We start from the raw sequence: 23,950 nt of genomic DNA on the forward strand, positions 1-23,950 counted from the left end.
AAATAAACATGGTGTGTTTGTGGAAAAGAATGAGGCCTTGATGTTGGTTTACTCTGGAGGTGTGGAGGAGACTGCCCACGGGGCATACACAGAGGTGACAGGAGATTGGTTGTGTTTTTACGAAGCCCACTGTGAGGTGAAGAGGGATTGGTCACATGACGGTGATGCTGGATGAGAGGTGTGGCCCGACTGGGTGTGTTTTCATGAATGTGTTTGTGTGTTCTTTCTTTGGCTCTGTGAGCTCCCACCGCACAGACACACCCACTCAAACAAACACCCACCATCTGTGGGACCATGAGCATATACCCTCTCTCTCAAAATCTGCCAAAGACAGAATGTCTAGAATGATGCAATCAGAGATGGAAAATGACTAAATTTCCTAAATAAATCAACTGCTTTAAAGTATTCTGTCATTTTTGTTTCCTACACTACTTTGCATTTCCTCTCAGTTTCAAGCTTTGTTTGCATTTATAGCTAGCCCAAATGTGACCTTTGACCCTGTCATCCTCTCAATAAAGAAGAAACTGAATGAGGCTTCCATTTTACATCATGTGTGTTATGAGCTAAAGTAGCAGAGTTTTATATTTTAATTGAATGTGAAATAAACAAAAATTATTAAATGGGTGGATGGATGGGATGGGATGGGATGGACGGACAGACAGACGTACGGACGGACAGGTAGATAGACAGAAATAATCAATTATAGATAGTTAGGCAGACAGACAGACAAATGATAGATAGATAGATAGATAGATAGATAGATAGATAGATAGATAGATAGATAGATAGATAGATAGATAGATAGACAGATAGACAGACAGACAGATAGATAGATAGATATTCACAAAAATACAGTCCCAAATGTATTTATTTAAATGTATTTATTTTCTTTCAAAAGAAAACAATGTTCATCTGTGTTTCAGGGTTTTTGTTTGTTTGTTTGTTTATTTATTGAACTATCTACCAGAACCAGGATTCAGTGAAGACAACAGACAAACAAACCAAACAACCAAATGCAGACTACACTGTTTTAACAAACAAAAGTAAATAAGGTTTTCTTTCAACAAACAAATACATAGCCTACATTTTTCTTAATACAACGAAACAACATGATTGTTTTTGTTGCTTTTAACAAACAAACAAACAAACAAAAGCAAAGAAAGCATTTAGATGAATAAAGATGGCTGTTTTCGCTTGTGAGTGGATGGTTGATGTCTGAAGCCCAGCCCTCTTCCATCACTCACGGACAATAACACACTGAACCGACCGACGCTCACCTCCCGTTATCCCTCAACATACACACACAGCCGCGGATGAGAGACGGGCAGAGACGGGCTTCCCCGAGTCTGAGCGGCTTAAAATACACATTTCACTTATGAGATTTTAGGAAATCGTTCTTTGCGTGGACACACACACAAACACACGTGTGTAGAGACGGGCGGGCGGCAGTCGCGCTCCCGGTGAAGTTACAAACGGAAAGTCTCTTCTCTCGCGCGGATTAACCGGGATTCAACTCACCGCGAGTCTGTGGGAGGCGAACCGACGCCGTTTTGTTCCGAAGAAGATCTCAACGCTTTAAATGCAGGTAAAGAAAGAACAGCACTGTTGATTTAAAAACTGCTTTGGGGTTTATAATTGATGTAGTCGCGTGCTCGGTTTAATCTGTTGTTAATGTGGAAGCTGGAGTTAGCAGTAGTGCAGTAACTTCTGTGGTAGCTGAGGAAATTAACCAATGAAATGGGCACAGATTAAACAAAAGTTGCCAACACCGTTTAAATCCAAACGTCTGTCTTTTTCAGTATAATTTCGGATTCCGCTTAAATGCTCCCATTTGTGTATTTGAATGTGAAGTCTGTGCTTTATTGGAGGAGCTCATTCAGTCTCTGAGGTTGCAGTCGGGAAAAGATTGTTTTAGACTGCCATGTTTAAGTTGTTTTGTTGTTAATCTGTATACTATTATATATTGAATTACAGTATATATTTTTTTATTGATTCAATGTTTCAGGTTATACATGAAACTGGGCAATAGAAGCATCACCATAATAAACTTGCTGTCATGATCAGCTGCTCTTAAAGTGCTCTCATTTTTTGGGGGGGTAAATCAAAATGGTTTACATGCACAAAAAAAGTAAATAAATAAAATGAAGGTGCCTATTAGAAACAGTTTTAATGATTTCAATTAAGACATACAGTAAAAAATGTTTTAAATTACACTTCATGTTGGCTTCACCGGACAGCCTTGCATTATGAGTCCTACATTACTAATAACATGTTTACTAGCTTTTGGCTAGTACTTTACAAATCATCTTCAGAAGAAATGTAAATCAGCAGCAGCTAGTAAATCTTCATACATCCAGGCTGTTAAAAGTGTACTTTTAACAGTAAATCTCCGATACCTAAACTCCTTGTACTTAGCTAGATAGTTGTCAAAATGTGTGTTTACATGCACTTTAAATGTTCAATATCAGTTGGATTAAAGCAAAAATCTGTCTTTTTAAAATGTCGTGTGAATGCTTTGTTTTGACTGAAATTGTACCGGTCAGGACTAACAGACCTAGATAATGCCATTCTAGCTGGGCTTCATCCAGCAGGGTGAAAATTGTAGCTGAAATACACCAAACCCCGCTGTAGCTCGGTTAAATGGTGATCAGAGAAGAAGCTGTGAGGTACGAGGGTTTTTCATGAGCATGTATTTTAGGAGGTCATGAATCTGCCTGCCAGCATCTGTTGCCTCATGGTGCATTCTTCGGCTGTGTGTGTGTTTGGTTGTGGCAGGAGATCTTTAGATGCCTTTTAATGTCAGTGATCTGGTTCATCTGTACTGTTTCATGCTTTAGCCAAGAAACACAAAGCAGCCTCATATTTATTGTGAATATTTTCATATTGGAATGAGTTTAGATTATGCAGGGGAATTTTAAATAAGAGTCACCAGCAGAGATCCAGATTTATTCTAATTCTACTGGATGGCATATTGCCACCTGTATACTTTACACTTTACAACCATACATATTTCATTAAGTGGTAAATTACGAGCCTACTTAAATCTGCTATATACCTTAAAATCTATTGATAACCACCAAAATAATACAGGAGATAAACCACACAATTAAACTGGTTAAATGAACGTCTGTCCGTATCAGTACTTGGATATTGATTGTTCACAGGGTCAAAGGAAAAATACTATCATTTTAACAAAGATGTCAGTAAAATAATGCAATAAACATTAATAAAACATGAAATGTAACACAAATCACCTAATGTGCACTGATAACAAATATAAGAGACATGGTTATGGCCAGGTTATGGCCTGTTAAACCTTTTTTCAATGGTAAGGTTGCATTTAGAATTTTTGTTTTGTGTTTTATTTGTACAAATTGTAAACATTTTGACTGTAGCTTGATTTGTAGCTTCAGAAAAACAGTTTGTTGCATGATTATAACTGTGTAAATATTCAATGTGTGGCTGATGGCATCCCTCCTCCCATTAGGAAAAAAATAAATAAGTTGTTCATACTCCCACACTCTCACATCCAGCAAACGTTATTTAGTTGCTGGATCTCACAGAAGGATGTGTTGTGTGGAAGACTGTGGTGGACTTGTTAACGGACTGTCCATTGCACTTTTCATGCTCTGTGAAAGGGTTACTCCACCTCAAATAAACCTTTTAATCACGATTTTGACATACACACAGATATGCTTTACAGTCATAAAGGCATTCAGTATGAATTTGAAACATTTCCAAAACAAAAGAAAAGTTGTAACATGTCTCTAGAACAGACATAAGTCAAAATAATCACTAAGTAAAGGTGTGACAAAATGTCTAGACACATGGCTTTTTTGCCATGCATTAGTCATAGAGCTCATTGTAGCGGTGCTTCAGGTGTTGAAATATATTTGTTATACATTATACAGGTTCACACGTACCCCATTTGCAGTGCGTATACAGTATGTGTAAGCGGTGCAGAAGCAGCAAGGAGAGCGCATTATTGTAACGCGAAAGCACATTAAAATGACGCGTGACCCAACCCATATTTGATTTCTACCTATAGAGGAACACATTAAGGTTCAATATACCAATATATAAATATATCAATATTTTATCTTCTTCATTATCTGCACAAAGATGTGAACGTCAAGTCAAAAATGTTGCGGTTAAAGTAAAAAACGCTTCTCTTGTTTCCATCTCTGGTTTTCTTGTCTTAGCAGAAACCTTGCTCAAAGATGACCATCTGCTCGCATGCTTTGTAGTTTCCTTCAGCCCAATATCAGATTAACCCCTCACCTCATGTTCTATGGGAGTGTGGGGTGAAACCACGGGTCTGGAGGGTGCCAGCATTCACAGGTGCTAGCAGACATCGACTGGCCATCTCATTTAAATCCACATCCTAAAACTCGGGTTTTGGTGTTCTTGGTGTGTGTTTTAAACTTGCGTTAATGATACTGATTATGTAAGATTTGTTTTAGCGATTTGATCACTATTGTGTCATCGGCTTATATGTGTCACTGAGCAAAAACTGAAAGATTGCATAGTACATCCAAGTTTTTGGTCTGTTGCTATATCTTCATTAAAGCTCTGTTAGAGAGAGGAAGGTGTAAGGTACAAGTTTTTATTGAGTGGGTATATTAGGAGGTCATGATTCTGCCTCCAAGCATCTGTTGCTGTGTGACCGAAGAGCTTCCGATGACTTTTAACCATAAGGCACTGAACTTGACATTTTAGTGATCTGGTACATCTGCACTGTTTTATGTTTCAGCCAAGAAACACAAAGAAAACTCATAATTATTGTGTAGAGTTGTGAAATTAGATGATAAATAAGCCACCAGATATCTGGATTTCAGGCTTTTCTTTGCACGCACAGGCTTGCATTTCTATACAAATACCAGAAATCATGAATCCTTGACATATTAGGCAATTAAAAACGATGGTTTCCGGGCCAGGAAAAGCAGCAGAAATTAATAACTTTTATTTATTTAATGTTAAAAATGACATAAACTAGTCACTTTCAGCTCTATAATATTTAAATATTTTTGTGAAAGCAATCAAAATAATAATAATAATAATAATAATAATAATTGTAAAAAAAAAAAAAAAAAAAAGGGTTTCATTTTTGGTCCATGGTTTTTCTGTCATTGTTTTTCTTAACCTGAGTTATAATCTCCAAGCCCACACGTAGAAGGTTATACACACCAGAACTGAAAAATGGAAAGTAGATAAATAATATTTAGTGTATACAAGAATGTATGGGAATGTGGAAAGAGCCTTGAGGAACAAAATGAAAGAAGAAGATAAATCTCTCTGGGTTCTAATATCATGCCAGTGCTGCCATGGCAAGGTCAGTTTCCTCAAAGCCGTGGGTCACACCACCAGTTATCTGAGGATGGGTTAGAAGAGCAGATGCTCATTAATAAGTCTGGCAAACAGATGAAAGCTCTAAAAGAGATTTGAAATCGGCTCTCTCTTTTTATTGTTGTGTTTCAGGTCAGCACAACCCGCTGCATACAAGAGCACAAATACAGCGCACCTCTTAAAACTTTTACAAGTGTATTCTATTTTTACCACCATCATTATTTTAAAACCCAAGTTGTAATATGGCTTAGTGTTATCAAATTCCAAAGGATGTGATTTAATTAAATGTATCTGTATCTTAAATTGTAATGTTATAGTCATACAATAAAATAAAAATGTACAATATTGTTAATATACGCTATATATTATTATTATTATTTATTTTTATTTTTTTTACAGTGATTCTGCAAATGTTCCAAGCAAGCACAGCAAACCTTGGAAAAAAATGAAGTCACATTTAACATTTTAATGGCAATTTTTATCTGAAAAATTTCATTAAAATAAACCAGCCATATAAATCGCACTCTAGCAACCACATAGAAACTCGCTAAAAATCACACAAAATACCTTAACATTGTGACTTAGTTTTGTACTGGAAATAATGTGCTTTAAATAAGCTAATTCACTACGTTTCACATATTTCCCACATTTAGAATAGTGTATTGAATACTGAAATAATGCTGTTGCCTTTGTGAAACCATGCCAGCTTGTGTGTTTGTTAAAAGAAAGCCCACCCGGGGCTTCTCGTTTCTTCTGGTCACATGTGTAAAGGCCTTGCATACCTCTCCTTTCCTCCTGTTGGGTACACTTTTAGACTAACAACCCTCAGATAGCTTCCCTACACCAGCTTTCTCCCATTTCACTACTATGTTAGATCTAATATTTGCTCAAATTAAAACTTTGTACTTTTTTCTTTAGCAGTGATGATCTTCTGAATATATATATTTTAACTTCATATACACGTCTGTTGTCAGGGCCCTGCTGAGAAGCTAAACCTCAAATGCTAGGCTAGTGTGCCAACATCCATCCTAGCTGTGCCTTGAGCATAAATAAGCCCTTTTATTAGCGCACGGTTGAGTGTTTACTTTGCAAGAGTGAGCTTTTCCTGTATTTTTATTCTCGACTGGGGCCAGGTGGAGAGATTAAGAAGTGTGTGGAGGTGTTGCGTGTGCTAACAGGCGAGGACAGTTGTGGCTAGCATGATCTCTTTGGGGTAGGTGATTGCTCAGTTCATTTGAGGAACTGTTGAATGTGTGAAAACACTTTCACTGTGTCCAACTTAACACATACTTGTCATTTTGTCTCCCACCGGTGTGAGGTTCCTCTCCATGATAGCAAGTGTTGTAAGTTGTTGAGCTAAAAATATTCAGTGGTGCATATGTGCCGTGACATAAGTGTGCTTTCTTGTGAAGGCCATGTATGGTGTTTTTATATGGTGTTAAGGTGAATCTGGAGAGAGTAGCTTAGAAAAAATGATTTCTCCGATCTAAAAGCAGACTAAACTTTTCGTTCTGTTTATATATTTTTTTCCTTGTGTCCACGTCCAGTTTCATCTGTTTGTATTATTTCTCCTTTCCTGTCACATTTGACTGTAGAAGAGTAGTTCATTTTATAATTTACTTACCCTCGTGCTGTTCCAAAATTTTTCCTTTCTGTGTTTTTTACATGGAGCTAAAATGAACACGATTTGAAGAGCTGGTGAGTTTCATAAACAAACTGGACTGATTTGTAAGTTAAACCTTTTGACTATTTGTGAGCCAATTCGACTGACCCGTTTACATTTTTTTTAAGTATCAGCTCACTGAAAGGAAAGATTATAACTGAATAATGACTTGAATGGGTTGCATGAGTAAAATAATGACTGAATTCTCATTTTGGATGAACTGTACATGTTGCGATTTGACATATGCCACTTGCCGTTTCCCCCCGCAGAGCTTTGCCAAGCCATATGAAATGTGGCTCCTGGTGAGTACAGTAAGCCAGGTCTGTGCCACAGACAGACAGCCTGACACGACAGCTGCATCTGCTCTCATTTTGACTAATCCATTAGCTGAAATGTTACAAGCCACTGGAGGGGGTTTGACCCGGGGTCCTTTTGACAATATATTGGCTTTATCTGTGGACATCCGCACAGTGACTCACATATTTGTTTGGGTGAGATGAAATTAGCTGTGACTACTGAAGCAAAGCAATTGTACCAGAGATGCACAACGACTTTTTGCTGGACAGCAGCCTAAAGTAGGAGAAGAGGCAGATATTGGGAGATGATTCTAATCTATAATCTTTATCTACATCTATTGCTGGAGTATAGTTTAGTTTCATACATTTGAGTCTGTGAGTTAAAATGCATGCACAAAGTTGTTGTTGCGTCTTAGATTTCACTAGTGTCATGGATCATTGGTATAGTTCATTATCTGTTTACCTCTGCTAGTTAGTTAATTGCTCACAGATCCCAGTGCAGATGGGAACAGCTAGTCCATCTGTGCAGCTAGCATGTGATTGCACGTCTTACTGAAAGTTAAGATTTTGAAGCATCAATGTTGATGTCACATGCATTAAACTGGATAATATGGTATAGTATCTCAACAATTTTGGTTTTTCAAAAATGTGACTGAATATTTTTTTTTTTTGTATAGGCATCCTGCTGTTTTGAAAATAGTAACGCTATTGTATTTTATCAGTGTATTATCCCAAACACTTCCTTGTCTTCCATTATTCAGCCAAACAGATCCCACCTCTGAAGTTGACATGTGACAGCTCAGATATAGCGCAATGTTGAAAGCACCACGGTGCACTTTCAGAAAAGCGGCTGCTGCTGGGACACTACCCTTTCAAAAGCTGTGTCTTTGTGCCTTATTTACTCCCGAAAGGTGCATTTTAGTAGCTTAAAGGTACAGATTTCTACCTAAAGTGTACACATTAGTATATGTACTGTATTGTGCCTTTTGAAAGGGTACTGCCATAGTGACAGCTTTGCTACTTTTTAAAAAAATAATGAAAATAAGGTTATTAAAATCGAATAATATCTGAGTGGATATAAACATTTAAATTGCACATGAGGCATTTTTTATATCAGCATTTTAATGATTTTAATTATTTATCTACTAATTAAATGGTGGCCGTAATAACTTTTCATCAGACATTTATTCAAACTTATGTTAAAATGAAATCTAATGAATATGTAATATAGTGCATATATTTAACAAAATGCTCCTCTCTAGAGTTAATTTCTTTTCTAGCTACCTAATGATGGACATTGGCTTTCCTGAGGTCAATGTATGTTGTGGTGAACAACAAGGAATCGATATTGTCACTATTGTTGTAGATCATTCAGGTTGTGTACATGAAGTAGGCATAGATTACACCAAAGCATGTCATTGGAAAAGTGCTAATTTAACGTCCCCATTTTGGTCAATTATTTCGGCCCTCCAAATCTAGCTGAAATCATATTTGCAAGTGTTTTCATTTACTGAAATGTTGGTGCATCACTAGTGTTTTGACTCATGAGATGTATGCATAACTTTTAATGTATTTTTTTATAAATTAATAGACCTGAGCAAAATAATAATAATAATAATGTCATTTGATCCTTACACTTTGGTGCAGTGGACAAATATCTACTTCTGACTTGAACAAGTATAGTTCAGGGTGTTTGAAAACCAAATGGCACAAACTCCCATCTTCCAATGCATAAACCCAAGCTCTAGAAATGCATGCAAAAGTGCAAATTGTCTTGTCATTATTCCCCATGCATGACTGAATTACTACTAAGGAAATAGTGGTGCTATTCAACACAGTTTTCCATGCTTATAATGGCTTTAAATGTGGTTAGTTTGCACTCAGTTCCACTTGCAGGCACCACTGTACAGTAATACAAGCTGGCTGAGCTAACCTTATTTGGCAGGAAGCTGTAAAAAATCTATGTCATGGCTAAAATCAGTGAGGCCAAACCATTGCACGTGTAACAGTCCATTTTCCAGTGTCCACCCAGAGCATCACACCCTCATCCCAGTCACACCCTCAGAGAGAAAGGAGGATTACACCTCTCAATGAAGAATCACCCCCTTTCTTCCCCAAATCTCAGATGATCGGAATAATGAAGAGAGAGATGGTGGGAAGCCAGGCTGACTCCACACGCCCCTCCCTTCCGGTTATTCCTGCTCCATAATCCCTTAATCCCATTGGATCAGGGAATATTTCTGTTTGATTAACGATCAATTCATCATTCAGCTACTTCGTCCATGTTTCACATAGCTGAGCACAGAGCATTTAAGGTATGTGAAGACTGCTGGAGCTCGCCAATAGTGACACACAGTCATTAAACAGCCAGTTACTTAAAAGCACTTTCATATTTTTCTAAGTGTTTCAAAACTTCTATCCAAATGTAATGTGCAGAGACAATTTAATTATAATTGATGAACTGATAATTCATGTTGTTTGTAATAAAATTAATTGTAAGATCCGTATTGTGTAAGCACTGTTTTTTACTTTTTGGACTGTAATAGGATTTTGTTTTTATTTCCACAGTAACACCACATGACATTTTCATGTGCCATTAAAGTGATACCCCCCCCCTACCCCCCAATAATTTAAACTCTCACCCTCATCTTTTTCTTCACCCTCAAGCTATTTCTAAACTCAATTTCTTCGGATGACCACAAGTTTATTTTATTTAACTTTTTAAGAAAAAATCCACCTCTGTGAATCCACGTAATGCATGTTCCTGACACTACAATAACAAAACAAAGATGATGATAATCCATACAAATCCATTCATTCTTCTAAAGCAAAATAATTGGTGTATGTAAAAAAAATACTAATATTTATGTTTAATATTAATGTTTATTTTTTCTTTTAAATATCGTCCCACTCCACTTATGAAATAAAAGCATGCTGGGCTTGATGATGGCCATGTATTTGCTTATGTAAGAAGTTTCAGTAAGTATACAGCTGAATGTAGTGCTGAATGAAAGGAATGTTTTCTTGGATTTGGAGTTTGTTCAAAGGCATTTTTTGCTGAGAGGATGTTCCAGCACTCGTCTTATCTCTAAAGCTGTGCTCAAAGTCACATCATGGGGTAAAATACTTCACAAAGCCTCCAGCATATATCTGATTTGATTCTGTTGTCTTTGTAAGTGTCTTAGACTAACCTCTGCCTGCCTCAGTTTCAAAGTAAGCAAAGAAACAGTTCAGTTGATTGTAAAATAAATCACTTGTTCATGACCCTCTGAAATTCATAAAAAGAAGATAAAACGATGAAGAATAAATATCTTGCAATCATGTTGCTGATGTTTGGCTTGTGTCTGTCAGCCTTGGCTAAAGATCCATTCCCCGTCTTGAGAGTGTTACTGTTTCTATTTTATTGCCGAATTAGCTGTATATCCCACATAGAGGGGTGAAGAAGTTAATCGATTTCCTGACAAGAAATTAAACTTAACATACTCATAAATGAAGAAATGTGTTCCTATGCCAGGCCTGTATCTTCAGGGCAAGAGGCATGTAAGCATTTCCCATGGTCTCCATGAATCTGCTGTGTTATTATTATGGGATAGTGACAGCAGTGTATTGCTGATAGAATTAGGGTTAATTTCTGTAGTCTGTCATCATGGCTATAGTCTTTCATTTGATTTTGGCGCAGTCACATTTTCTTGAATGTCTGCTCATGAAAATAGTTGTGCGATTATCTCTTCTAAATAAACCTCATAAGAACTTCTAATCTAATTCAACTTCTGTGTTTGGTGTTGTACTAAACATAACAGTAAAGCAAGGCCATGGTCACTTATCTTCTCATTGCCTTATCCTTGTTATGCAGTTTGATTTTTTTTAGGGGATTTTTACTTCTGTAAACTTTATAAAAAAAGAGAAGTAATATTGTATAATGTTACATACAATTTGTTGGCTGATTATTAAATTTAAATTATTATTATTTTTATTTAGAGATTTATTTTGAATGATTTTATTTTATTTATTTTTTATTTTGAATTGAATGAATATATATATATATATATATATATATATATATATATATATAATTTTTTAATTTGTGATTGTAACTTATATTTTCAAAATGTAAACAGTTTAAATTTGAATCCCTTTTTTGCACATTAAATGACTATATTATTGCATAATATTTAATTGCACATAGCCTACATATATGCTTTCACTCTTTGTTTTTATTGCCTTCAAATTGCACATTGCACAAAATATTTTTATTTTTTAAATATAATTATTTTGATATAATAATAATGAATTAACATATAATAATAATAATAATTATTCGAATACATTGCATGATATTCGATATCCGTTCGAATTAGATTTGTCTCAAAAGTGACAGCCCATTTGAAAAAGTATGTCGCAGACCTAGAACATCGCAAGACGTTGAAACCATACAGAGATGGATTTTTTGATGATCGCTGACATCTGTTTTACTTCATGAGCACAATTTCTCAGGAGATTCATGCTCTCTGTCCACGTGTCTTGTTGTGCAGACAGACCTGTATGTTTTTCAAAGAATACACACATTAAATATGTGCACACATGCCCTATATGAAGGTAACATTATTTTTGGATGGATTGTAAAACTACAATGTATTTCTGTCCATACACTACCATTCAAAAGTTTGGGTTCAGAAAGAGAGAGAGAGTGTGTGTTAAATAAATTAATAGTCTACTTTATTTCAGCAAAAACATTCTCTCTCAAATAAATTATTTGAAACTTTCTATTCATCAAAGTAGCACAACATTTTTCAGCATTGATAATAATAATTAATGTTTCTTGAGCAAATCAGTATATCAGAATGATTTCTGAAGATCATGTGACACTCAAGACTGAAGTAATGATAGTCAAGATGCAGCTTTACATCACAGGAGTAAATTCGATTTTAAAATATATCAATAAAGAAAACAGGTTTTGAATTGTTGAATTGTGAATAATATTGCTATTTTTATTGTATTTTGTATCAAATAAATGTAGTCTTGGTGAGCAGAAGAGAATCTTCCTGACCACAAAAGTTTTGAATGTCTTTTGTAAGCCTGCTAAAGATTTTAGGAGTTTTTGAAACTTTAAAGGCAGCTAAATATTTCCATGTATTACGTGTACTGCTACATGTTCTGAAAATTAAGCTATTAAGTTGATTAATTTTATTATTTCTATTACTATTATTACTTTTTATTTTGCATAAAGTTCAAACTAGAACAAGTAAATATTTTCCAGATAATTATCATGATATATTTCTTTTAAAGGCAGAGTTTAAAGGCTTATTTTTGCTCCTAAGTGAAAGCTATATAAACCAGTTATTACTCTTTATGGTCAAAACATGACAAACACTTCACGTTGAATTCTTTATACTTTTCCAGTCATTTGTCCTTAACAAAACAAATATATTTATAGAAATATTAATTTCTTAGTTTCTGCATGTCCCAATTACTGATACTGTATCATACCATGAGAAAGGTTTGTGTTACCTTACATTGATGATATGTATGTTTAGCACAGTTTGCGGTGCAAGTTTCAAAATAATAATAATATTATAATAATATTACCTTTTTTTGGTCTCTTAGAAATGCACATTTGACATTAAGTAGGCAGTTATAATACAGATGTAAATTTATGTTTATTATAAAAAACAGTGCACATTTTAAAAACCTAATTGCGTTTTATTAAAATTGACCATTGGTCTTACATAGCAGCAAACTATAAAATATAAAATAAAAACTATATATGGTCTCTAGGTATTGAAAACAGTCTAAATACATTCAGTATAAATGCTAAAAACGTAATAACAAAAAACAGAAGGCTAAATATATTCCGTTACTCTATTAATACATTTCTACATTCATAATATAATACAATTCAATATGAATTTCCCACATTTCTGCCATAATAACATGCTACAGTTGGTGTTACTATGGTAAATCCATTCTAAACGTTGGCGATTTGTTGGATTTGAACAAACTACTTTGTATGAAACTGGCAAAGAAAGCTAAGATGAAACTGACAAAATCGAATCATCACAAAATCCTTATCCATGTGATTTGTGGCTGATATTAGCTATTATTAGCTCAAAAAGCCTGCACAAAAGCATCGTAAAAAAATCCCATGGGAATACTATGTGACGCTGACAACCTTTGATTTTCTGTTTTGTAAGAAGACACTGGTTGGTGTATTACTGAAGCAATACTAAACAGGCCATGTTTTTCCACCCATGTATATATACTTCATAGAGTGACAGCCACAGTCTTAATTAGGGCTGCACGATGTGTCGTTTAAGCATCGATATCGCGATGTATGAATCCACGATAGTAGGCTGCCTTAGTTGATCTGTTATTCATTAACTGTACGGGCCAGCTGCTCCCTGGCCCTTGACGAATGTGATTCGCGGATTAATTGCACAGCTAAACCATCATAGAGGGGAAGTTTATCATTGACAGGACTGAAAAACACACGCAAGTTTAACAGGGCAGAGAGAGAGCGGACGCGAGAGATTGACAGAGAGAGAGAGCGCGCGCGAGAGAGACACAGAGAGAGAGAGAGAGCGCGCGAGAGACAGAAATAGAGAGAGCACGCGCTAGAGAGACAGAGAGAGAGCGATGCATCTTCAAACAACACGAGCGCTGTCTTGCTCTCTCTCCCTCGCGCATATTAATCAATTGACACAATGGTGTCGATGTTTAAATCATTTAAAATGAGAATGTATGTGTGCTCACACCATTTTTTTTTTGTATGAAAAAATATCGCAATATATATCGCAGAAAAATAAAATATCGCAATATCATTTTTTCCCAATATCGTGCAGCCATAGTCTTAATGGACTTCATTGTGTATCATATGTCATGTACTAAAGAATGTACACAGTGTTCTTCACTCTCAGGTGTTCAAGCTCAAAAACACTGTTTAAAAGCATTCATAATCGCCTGTGTTAAGTGCATAAGCTAATGGGAAAGTGCTTGGCTGAGGTGCTAGCCCAGCTGCTTGTGACTGCATTACAGATGGGTGGACCCACTGCACTGACACATGCAAAACAGCCAGACCTCCTCAGAAAGAGCCATTCACGGCAACCCTAGGTAAACTTTCACTCTGAACACCACAAATCTCTCTTTATTTCACCGTACTTAGACCCAGTGATGGAAAAAGACCACAGTGTCCCAGCCAGAGCTTGTTAAACATTACACACGGAGGCTGTGAGGGAACAAACAGGCCTTCTGGAGATGAGGGGTTGTTGGAAAACTGCTGTGAATCTTATCCATTTATTTTTAGCTCTGTTTCCAATGCGCTTAAATGCTGTCATTATCAGGGTACTCATGTGCTGAAAATGTAAAACAACCTTGCAGCTCATATATTTTCTCTGTTCTTAAAAGGATAGTTCACCCAAAAAATGAAAATTATGTCATCGTTCACAACTGAATTTTTGATGAATATCCTGATTACTTTTCACTCAAATAGTTATTTTACACATCAGACTGAATTGGTTCTGAATTAAACTGACTTTACTTTTAACCACCCTTGAGAAGGAGCTATTATAATTAAATTATGACTTGAATTTCATTATGTTCATAGCTTTTCATTCCTCGTTCATTGTAATTTTATTAAGGAGACTTAATTTGTGTTACCTAAAAGGGAAAATGATACATTTTAATTTCTGGTTGAACTATTCCTTTTAAAGTTTTGGTTTGTTTATGAGTATATGAGGTGAACCCTTCTCATGGTGAAGTTCTTTCGCTGGTCGTCGTCCAGTTTCTTGCCTCTCAAAGGTCTGTGGTGTGAAAAATTTTTTTGATATCCCCACATCACTTCTTCATTTTTATTTTCTTTTCATGCTTCATTAGCGTCCCAGTACAACAGTACAACTTTAAGAGCTAAAGCAGCAAATAATTTAGAAAGAACAATTCTAGGCTACAAGCTCCAGTTCTCAAAAGTCCTGGGAACCATTTTTCTGTATGTGTTTATGGCCTTATTCAAGTGATTTAACATTTTTAGTTTTTCACCAACCACGCATAACATTTTTTTTTTTTTCAAAAACACAATCATGTACATACATGCTGCTCACATATTATTGTAGCCCAGTTTGTGCTGATTAAAGTTAGGGATATGCCGGTATCAAATTTTCCTGTTGCGGTTAATTGATAATGCTTTTATCACGGTATTATCACGGTATTGAAATATTGTTCTAAAAAGTGGTCATAAAACAGTATAAAAGGTTAAAAGGTAACTTTTTTTCTTATAACAAAAATAACTAAACATTTAAAACAATAAAGCGATACAGAAAAATATTTAAAAGTTAAATGTTTTACACATTAAAGTGCAAAAGAACTATAAAAACCAATAGGTATCACTTTACATTAAGACCTCATTAGTTAACCTTAGTTAATGCATTAACATTCAAGGCAAGGCAAGTTTATTTATATAGCACATTTCGTACACAATGGTAATTCAAAGTGCTTTGCATAAAAGAAAGTAAAAAAAAAATCATGAAGAAAAATAATCACAAAAATAAAACGAGCAATTTAAGAACTTGAAAATGAAAATTATTTAAAAATTGACTTAAAATGAATTTAAGACAGTTTAAAAATAGAAAATGGTTTTACATAAAATACAGTGCAATACATAAAATATAGTGTAATCAGTTCGGACATCGCATATAGTGCTCATTCAATAAATGCACAGCTAAATAATGAGCAATAGCTACATTTACTATAGAAGTTATTAATCTTTGTTAAAAAAAAATACATGTCTTAGTTCATGTTAGCTAGATGGGAATACTATTCTTAAAAAGCATTCCAAATTCTGAATAATTTGTAATGTATATTTATTCACGGTATTTAGAAGTGCCCACGATAACAATATCGTGCATATTAATCACTGCAATATATCGCATTACTGGATACCGGCATAAGTCTAATTACTGTGAGATTAGACTTTAGCCATTTAGATGTGTATAAGAAACTGAAAAAAACACAAATGTCAGGGCATGACAAAACTTCTCCAGCCCCCCAAAATACCCTTAGACTCCAGAGGGTTAAGCCTCTATAGCTTTCCCTTCAGGGAGATACAGTGAGCTAGAGGAGAGGAGACACTGGTAGGTCTTATAGTGTGTGAGGAAACCAAGTGTTTGTTGATTGGGTGCTTTACATATTAAATTTATTTAGATGGGCGGTTCTTTGCCAGAATAAACTTTTGTGTACTAAATTGGAAAGCACTTTCTCGATCTGGCAAGCTCTGATCTGATTGGCTGCTTTTACGCAACTTCAGGAAATAATTGCTGTATTTAATTTTTCAGGCAACTGGGAAACAAGTTGATTACAAGTTGTCTCTGACTAATACAAGCACTTTTGAAAATGGAATAATTGCTAGATTTTCCAAAGTATGCAAGAATGGTGGCTTTAGCGTATACAAAGTTTTGTTTGAGAAACAAGTGAACTAGATATTTTGTTTAACTTTCCAAGTATAGTAAAGCCGTTCACATTTTTCCCACACCAGTCTATTATTGTGATAAAATCTTTCAAATTTCAGATAAGCCCACCCTTAAAAGGCAGATTGAAACAAAACAAACGGTGGTTGATCGCTTTACATGTTGGTCAGATGGTCTTAGTTCGTGTCCAAGTAGACGTTTCTTGGCCGGAATAATCTGCAAAGTGGCGCAGACTGTATGCCATTTAATTAAAGCGCTGCTAAACAACACTGCTAGATATGTGACTTAACTGGTGACAGTTTAGTAGTGCCTTTTTCACATTTTATGTAGTTGTCTTGTGGATATATCAGCCGTTCTTCTGAAATCCATTTAAAGCAGGGATCTCCTCCATTTGCTCTGCTCTGCAGGAGTCAGCTACTGGATTGGGCCGTTGTTGATTTTGCTGTTGCTTTTGGCTCCCGGGGCAGTTACACTGTTTTGCCAGCTGTGTGCTGTCTTTTGTTTTTGCTCATAGCATCATGCGCTAGAGATTCAAGGAGGTGTTTTCTCAACATGCCAACAGTTGCCAAAGTCTGGCTTGCCTCAAGGAAATGAGCCATATTTCAGAAGAAAGAACTTTGATTAGCATCCATTTCCTGTGTGTGAAATTCAGTCTTAATGCGTGAAAATGTAAAGCGATACGCTCGTTTTACAGTTACTGTTGCAATTTAAACCAGCTCTGACTCAGAAACTGGCTTCACATGAGGCCGAAGCATTAGATGAAGCTTATTTATACACAAAGACATCGGAGCAGGAGGTTGTTTGCAGCTCTATGTAAAAGGTGGTTTTTGGACTTTGAACTTCATGGTGATTTGTGTATTGTGCCGGTCTTCGTAGAGAGTATTGAGCACATACATTAGCAGACAGACACCACGCTGCCTTTGTAGCTTCAGCTGTTTACACAGTTGAGTCACTGTGCATAGATTACAAGGAACCGCAACATTAGACCGTTACACACTCGGACATTTGTCCTGCTCATGTTATAGCTGCACAAAGACTTGTGGAGGAATAATACGTCTCCTTTGAGATTTTTTTTGCTTCTTTCTTTGTTTCTTTCTTTGTTTTTTTGATGTTCTTCCTCCTTTTCCATCTGACCTTTTTATATTTCCTTCATTTTATTCATTGTTTTGTCCTTCTTTCCTTTCGTTTATTTCCTTGTTTACCTTGATTTCCTTCCGTTTGTCCTTTCCTTTTCTTCCCTTTCATTTTTTTCTGTTTATTCTCATTTAATGCCATCTTCATCCATCCTCCCTTCCTCCTTTCCTTTATAAAATCTTCTTGCCCCCAGTTCTGTGTTTGCAGAACTTTTGAGGCCGACTTTCGGGTTAATGTTCCTCGGTGTGTTCAACTTAAAGGCTAAACCAAATGGCTCACGTCCGTTCGACTGAGGAGGAGTGATGAATTAACCTGACAGGCCGCCTCCCTCTTTAAGGCATCCGGTCGTTTCCATGCAGAGCACATCCCAGAATTCACTTCCTCTCTGTCTTTGACTGCGGTCTCGGTCGAGGACGGAGGAATAGAGGGGGATCGTGGGATGACCGGCGGCTGAAGCGAGTGTGGGAGCGTCCGCTCTCTGTGTCCGACCTCACATAGCGCTGCGCACTGAATATTAAACCACTCCCTCCATTGGACGGATTGCTGTTTAGACTACTGTCAGGGAAATGCCAATTTCGGTTATTTTTATTTGTGTCATGCGTTTCATTTTATTAAATACTGACAGATGGAATTGTTCGATTTGTACTTCCCTTGGCTGGAAGACATTGTTCAAGGTCAATGCCTAGGAAGTCTTTTTTTAATGGAGCAGAACAGAATAATGGTCTGTTAATTCAGTGTCGTCCCTCATCAAAGCTCCGATAGATAAGCGGAGAATCTGCACTGCGATGGCATTCTTTATCAGGCTGTCTGGATCGGGCTCTCGCGATTGATTCCGGGGAGAACAGAGCACCTCTGTGTCTCTGGCCCAGCGGAGCTTGTCCTGCGAGTGACTCTGCTCATATTAATCATTTATGTGGTTCCCAGGTGTCTGGCCTGTTAACTGACTTGCAGTGAGCACAGGGGAGAACCCCAGTGCTTCCCTCCTCTGCACACTTCCATCCTTCAAAACCTCTCTGCTTCTCTTCACACTTAAAATCTCAAGGGACCACTCATGCCAGCTAAAGGGTTTATGGCCTCGTTCTCCCACCCTCTATCTCTTTCCATCCCAAGATTGCTTCAATTAAGCTAACGGCGGGGTTACTTGAGCCATTACCCATGTTGCTGGAAGCCGTGTTCTGTCTATCTCCGTTCTGCTCCCTGTAGATTGAGGAAGCCACGTTTGTCTGGTTGTTCATGTCACTAGTTCCTTTATTAATCACATGCAGACAAAGTTGTTGTTTTTTTGTTTTTTAATTAGGGTGGATGAGTGTCTGTTTAGGATTTTGTATAATATACTGTAAGGAGACTTAATTTGTCTTACCTAAAAAGGAAAATCATACATTTTCATTTTTGGTTGAACTATTCCTTTTAAAGTTTTGGTTTGTTTATGAGTATATGAGGTGAACCCTTCTCATGGTGAAGTTCTTTTGCTGGTCGTCGTCCAGTTTATTGCCTCTCAAAGGTCTGTGGCTTTATTCAAGTGATTTAACATTTTTAGTTTTTCACTAACCAGTCATAACATTTGTTTTTCTCAAAAACACAATCAAGTACATACATGCTGGTCACATATTATTATAGCCCAGTTTGTGCTGATAACAGTGAGATTAGACTTTAGCCATTTAGATGTGTATAAGAAACTGAAAAAAACACAAATGTCAGGGCATGACAAAACTTCTCCAGGCCCCAAAAATCCCTTTAGACTCCAGAGGGTTAAGCCTCTATAGCTTTCCCTTCAGGGAGATAAGGTGAGCTATAGGAGAATTTTTTTTATATATATAGATGTATATATATATCAGTTGTGGTTTTATTTAGTTTATATTACTTTTTTATATTACATTTTTGGTGCTATTTATATGCTTTTACTTAACCTGTTGTCAACATAATAAGAAATAATGCAAAAAGATAGAGATAAATGGCTCCTTGAGGATTTTTATTTGATTTTTTATTTTCTGGAGCCCTGCTAGTGGACAGCAAAACTGACTCAAAATTCTGGGACAAACATATAATAAAGAAATGGGTTCTTCTGACATGAGTCAGTAAATGGCTGGAATATACCACATGACTTTTAAAATCTGAAAAGTTACACTTTGTAAATGGTTACAGAGAAACTCTGGGCATCATTCATTGAATGACTGAGGATCACACACTACCATCATTACACACTAAGTCATTCTGAACACAATATACTCATGTCTCAAATGAAACTGTGGTGTAAAATTGGCTCAATATAGTATTATTAATTATATAAAAATAATAATAAAACATGTTTACTATCCTCCTTCTGGATGGAATCATAGTCTTAAGGGGAAGAAATCAATGTCTGCACACATCATACATTGCAAAATGTTCTGTGATACTCACCAGCTCTGACTGCCCAAAGTCTGTTTACTGACTCTGACTTTTGGCAGCTATCTTAGAAAGATCCCGACTGCAAATTTGGACAAAAATCTGGGCAAAAGTCACGTTGTTTATTCCAACCTTAAGTAACCACCTAGCAACTACTCAGAACACCATGGCAACCACCTAGCAACATTCTAGAACCCACTCAGAACATTTTAGCAGCAGCATAGCAATGACAACTTTTCCATCAGAAAATACAATTAGTGATTTTTATTTTATTATTATTCATTTTTTTTTTATTATTAAAACCTCGCTTTCCAGTTTGATGCGAGTTAAATTATGTTCTGTGTAAATTAATGATCTTTTGGATTTAAATGCAATCCCCTCTTCATGTAAAATACATTTAATGATGATGATCAAGTTTGTTATTATAAATGGCGCACTCTTAATGACTGTTTTTATCATTTACGGCTGTGATTAAATGAAAATACTCAATGTAGTAGTGGAGAAATGTCTTTATTTTCTGTGAAGAGCTGCTGATACTCTGACCTCCTTCAATCCGGATACGCCTGTGATGTGAAACGGGTCTAAGAGTGAGGTTAAAGGGTAACTAGCACATGTGGGCTGATAAATGTTCCATTTTCTAGAATGACAGCCAGATGTAGATCCCCAAACGTGTGTCCTTTGTCCTGACTTTGAGGACATATGCGGGCGTCCTGGTGGACAGCGCCGTGGAGAGCTCTTGCTGAGAGAGGAGGCATCTGCTGTGCTTTTCAGAGACCACCTCTTGTTCCTCAGCTCCAGTCTCCCTAGCTTTTCAGTCCAGGCTGAGCCCGTCACCTCTTCATGTCCTCGCTTTCTTCCCCTTTCTCGCCATGCCATCCCTCACGCTGAAGAAACAAACAGACAGATGTCTTAATTTCTACCACCTGCAGAGCTCCACCCACCAATCGGGGTCGATCCTCCTGCCGACCCACGCTCATGCCCACAGTCAGTGACACTGGGGCTTTTCAACTTGGCAAGCCAACATCGATCGCCAACGATTTCCTGACAGCGGTGACTGAGAGGGCTGGCGATTGATCACTCCCAATTGTCTAATTGTGTAGTGTGGGATTGTGTGCATGCTCAGTTGTGTGTTTCCATCCAACTAAGTGAATGAAACCAAAGAGAAGGGTTTTTATAAAGTGCTTGACAACTGTAGACCTCCCACTCCAAACGCCACGGCTTAGATTCTTCTCATTTGCAATCTGCCAGCAAGGACAATGTGTGTGTCCGGGGGTAGTCCATTGTCTTTCAAATGAAGCTGTCCCCCTTCCAAAACTGGAACAGAAGGTCATGAAAGCTCTCTCCGTCCTCTGCCTCAAAAGCTTATTTGTGGGTGGATCTCTTTGTTGACGCAGATTCTGCTGATTGTGATGCAGGTCCAAAATTCACAGTCCCTCTACTCTGACCTACGCTGTCCTTGACCGCTGTCGTCCTGTATTTAGTGTAATTCATCAACGACGCCTACTCGCTCACTACGTGTGCGCTTTAATAAAAAGAATAATGAACTCATGTGGCATACGCAAGAGTCTTATCTGAACTAGTAACTAGTATTGATTGCTATATGTCGTCAGCTCTAAGTAATTCCCTTGTTTAAAACGATCCATATGCAATCCAACAACTGCATGGCTGCATTGGCAATGGACGCTTATTTTCCCCCAGGCTTTGCCCACTCAAAAATCAATCAGAAAAAAAATATAGATTGTTATTTTCACAGTGAGTGGCAGTGTCCAGCTGTATGTGTGGCTCCTTGTTTAATAACTGGCTTCAAATTGACTTCCCAGCCATTAATTCGGAGTCAATTTGAGTCGATTTGATCTTAATTCATTCAGGATGTGTGCTGGTGCAGCCCCTGGGCTGTTTTGGGGGGTTAGTATAGATTTTTATTGCTAAAACTTTAAGTAATTTGATTGTTACAGTGTTCAGTGTTGGACCAGGTTGGATTGGCTAAAATAGGGTAAAGGGTATTAAAACAAAAGACTGGTTGTGGTGAGCTGCATGGAAGACTGAAACCCCTTTATAATTACTTCAGCATGGCTTCTCTGGCACTGGATCAAACACCACGCAGGACAAATGAGTGAGAAACTATTGTCCACACTGGTGAGAACAGGGCAGTCACACCAGACCTGCTGCTGTAGTTCAGCCAAAAAGATCTTTGTTCTGCTGAGTGAATAAAAATGAGGGTTCAAGATTTGACTGATGATTTATTTTGGCCGTAATGATTAAGATAGGGGGTTGTTTCCAGATCAGTATTTTTTTATGAAAACACTTTACAATAAGGTCTCACTAGTTGACGATAGTTAATGCTTTAGGCTTACTAACCAATTTTATTAGTGTTTATTCATCATTGCTAATGTTAGTTGCACCTATTCATCTTACCCCATAAAAAAGTGTTAGCAGGTATTAACAATCAAATATTATTCAAATTAAATAGTATTAACAGTATGACAAGAACTCAGGGACTGTCAGAACAAATTCATCTTGATAATTTTGATAGACATTTGATAGAAAGATATGTAATAACTTTGAAATAAAGATACGTAATGGATTACAATCAACCAAAACTTCAAGCAAATGTTAGTATGGCAATATTTTCACAACTATCGATACTTTGTTGAACAATTACCAAGCAATGCTTAATTTTGTTCAGTCTGTGGTGTGAATAGGTTGCGTTAGAAATTCAGGAAAAAAACACATAAGCAAAACATGGTGAGGTCAAAGTGTCTGAATAACTTTTGGTCCCATTTTTTTCTATCAATTTTACTAGTAGTCCACTGTATGAAGAATTTTTGGGTATAATATGTCACAGTTCGCTTTATTTTGCTATACTCACTTAGCTAAATTAATAATTCGGTTGTTAAGTGGTAACGTAAGAAGCCCTGTTTCCGGGTCCAAGCGACGACACGCAGTAGTGGCCTGTCAACTGTCCTGATCATCTTTTTAGGCTAGCCTCAGCCAGACTCGCTGGGGGCCCCCACTCATCAGTGGGCCCCTATAATCGTCACCACCTTTCACCACACTTGCGACAGCCCTGGTTGTGGGCCTAAATTTCTGCTGGAGGTCCTGGACATCTTGTTTAGATACATGGCATCATGGTTTCTATCAAATACTAACATATAAAAAATCAGTAAGTGAATGACTCTGTTAGAAATCTTATAATGGGCCATGTTTGGATCGTCCAACTGTACAATAATCCAAACACAAACCTCAAAAACAACCCCGAAATGGGTCACTGAGCTCAAAACCAAGCTTCTGCTGTAGCCATTCCAGTCCTCTGACCTGAACCCTACAGACAAGAAGTGTGGAGAACTGGAGAGGAGAAGCACCAACATGGAGCTGGGAATCTAAAGGGTCTGGAGTGATTCTGGATGAAGAAACGTCTCTGATCTCTTGTGAGGTGTTCTCTAACCTCATCAGGCATTATAGGAGAACATTTAGACATGTTAAACTGGCAAATGGAGCTTTCAAAAAGTATTTAATAAAAAGGGTCCGTTAATTGCGGCCAATGTGTTTTAGAGAAAAACCTTTATTTCATAATTAAGTTTTTCCCCCATTTTAAATTCTTATTATCCAATGAAAAGATACATTTTTGTGAATTTTTTTAATAAAAGATCAAAATGATTAACAATGCAGATTAA

General features: G+C 36.9%; 1 protein-coding gene across 1 annotated transcript in view; it reads left to right on the forward strand.

The window, feature by feature from the left end:
• Window positions 1-1,235: 1,235 nt before the first annotated feature.
• Window positions 1,236-23,950, forward strand: part of LOC113092493 (plexin-B1-like) — a 66,344-nt gene continuing 43,629 nt past the window's right edge. Inside the window, exon 1 of the mRNA XM_026258108.1 lies at window positions 1,236-1,585. The gene's annotated coding sequence lies outside the window, so the exon portion shown is untranslated. The remainder of the gene's footprint in view (window positions 1,586-23,950) is intronic.

Source organism: Carassius auratus, unplaced genomic scaffold (genome assembly GCF_003368295.1).
Source record: "Carassius auratus strain Wakin unplaced genomic scaffold, ASM336829v1 scaf_tig00214604, whole genome shotgun sequence".
In the NCBI taxonomy this organism is placed as follows: Eukaryota; Metazoa; Chordata; class Actinopteri; order Cypriniformes; family Cyprinidae; genus Carassius; species Carassius auratus.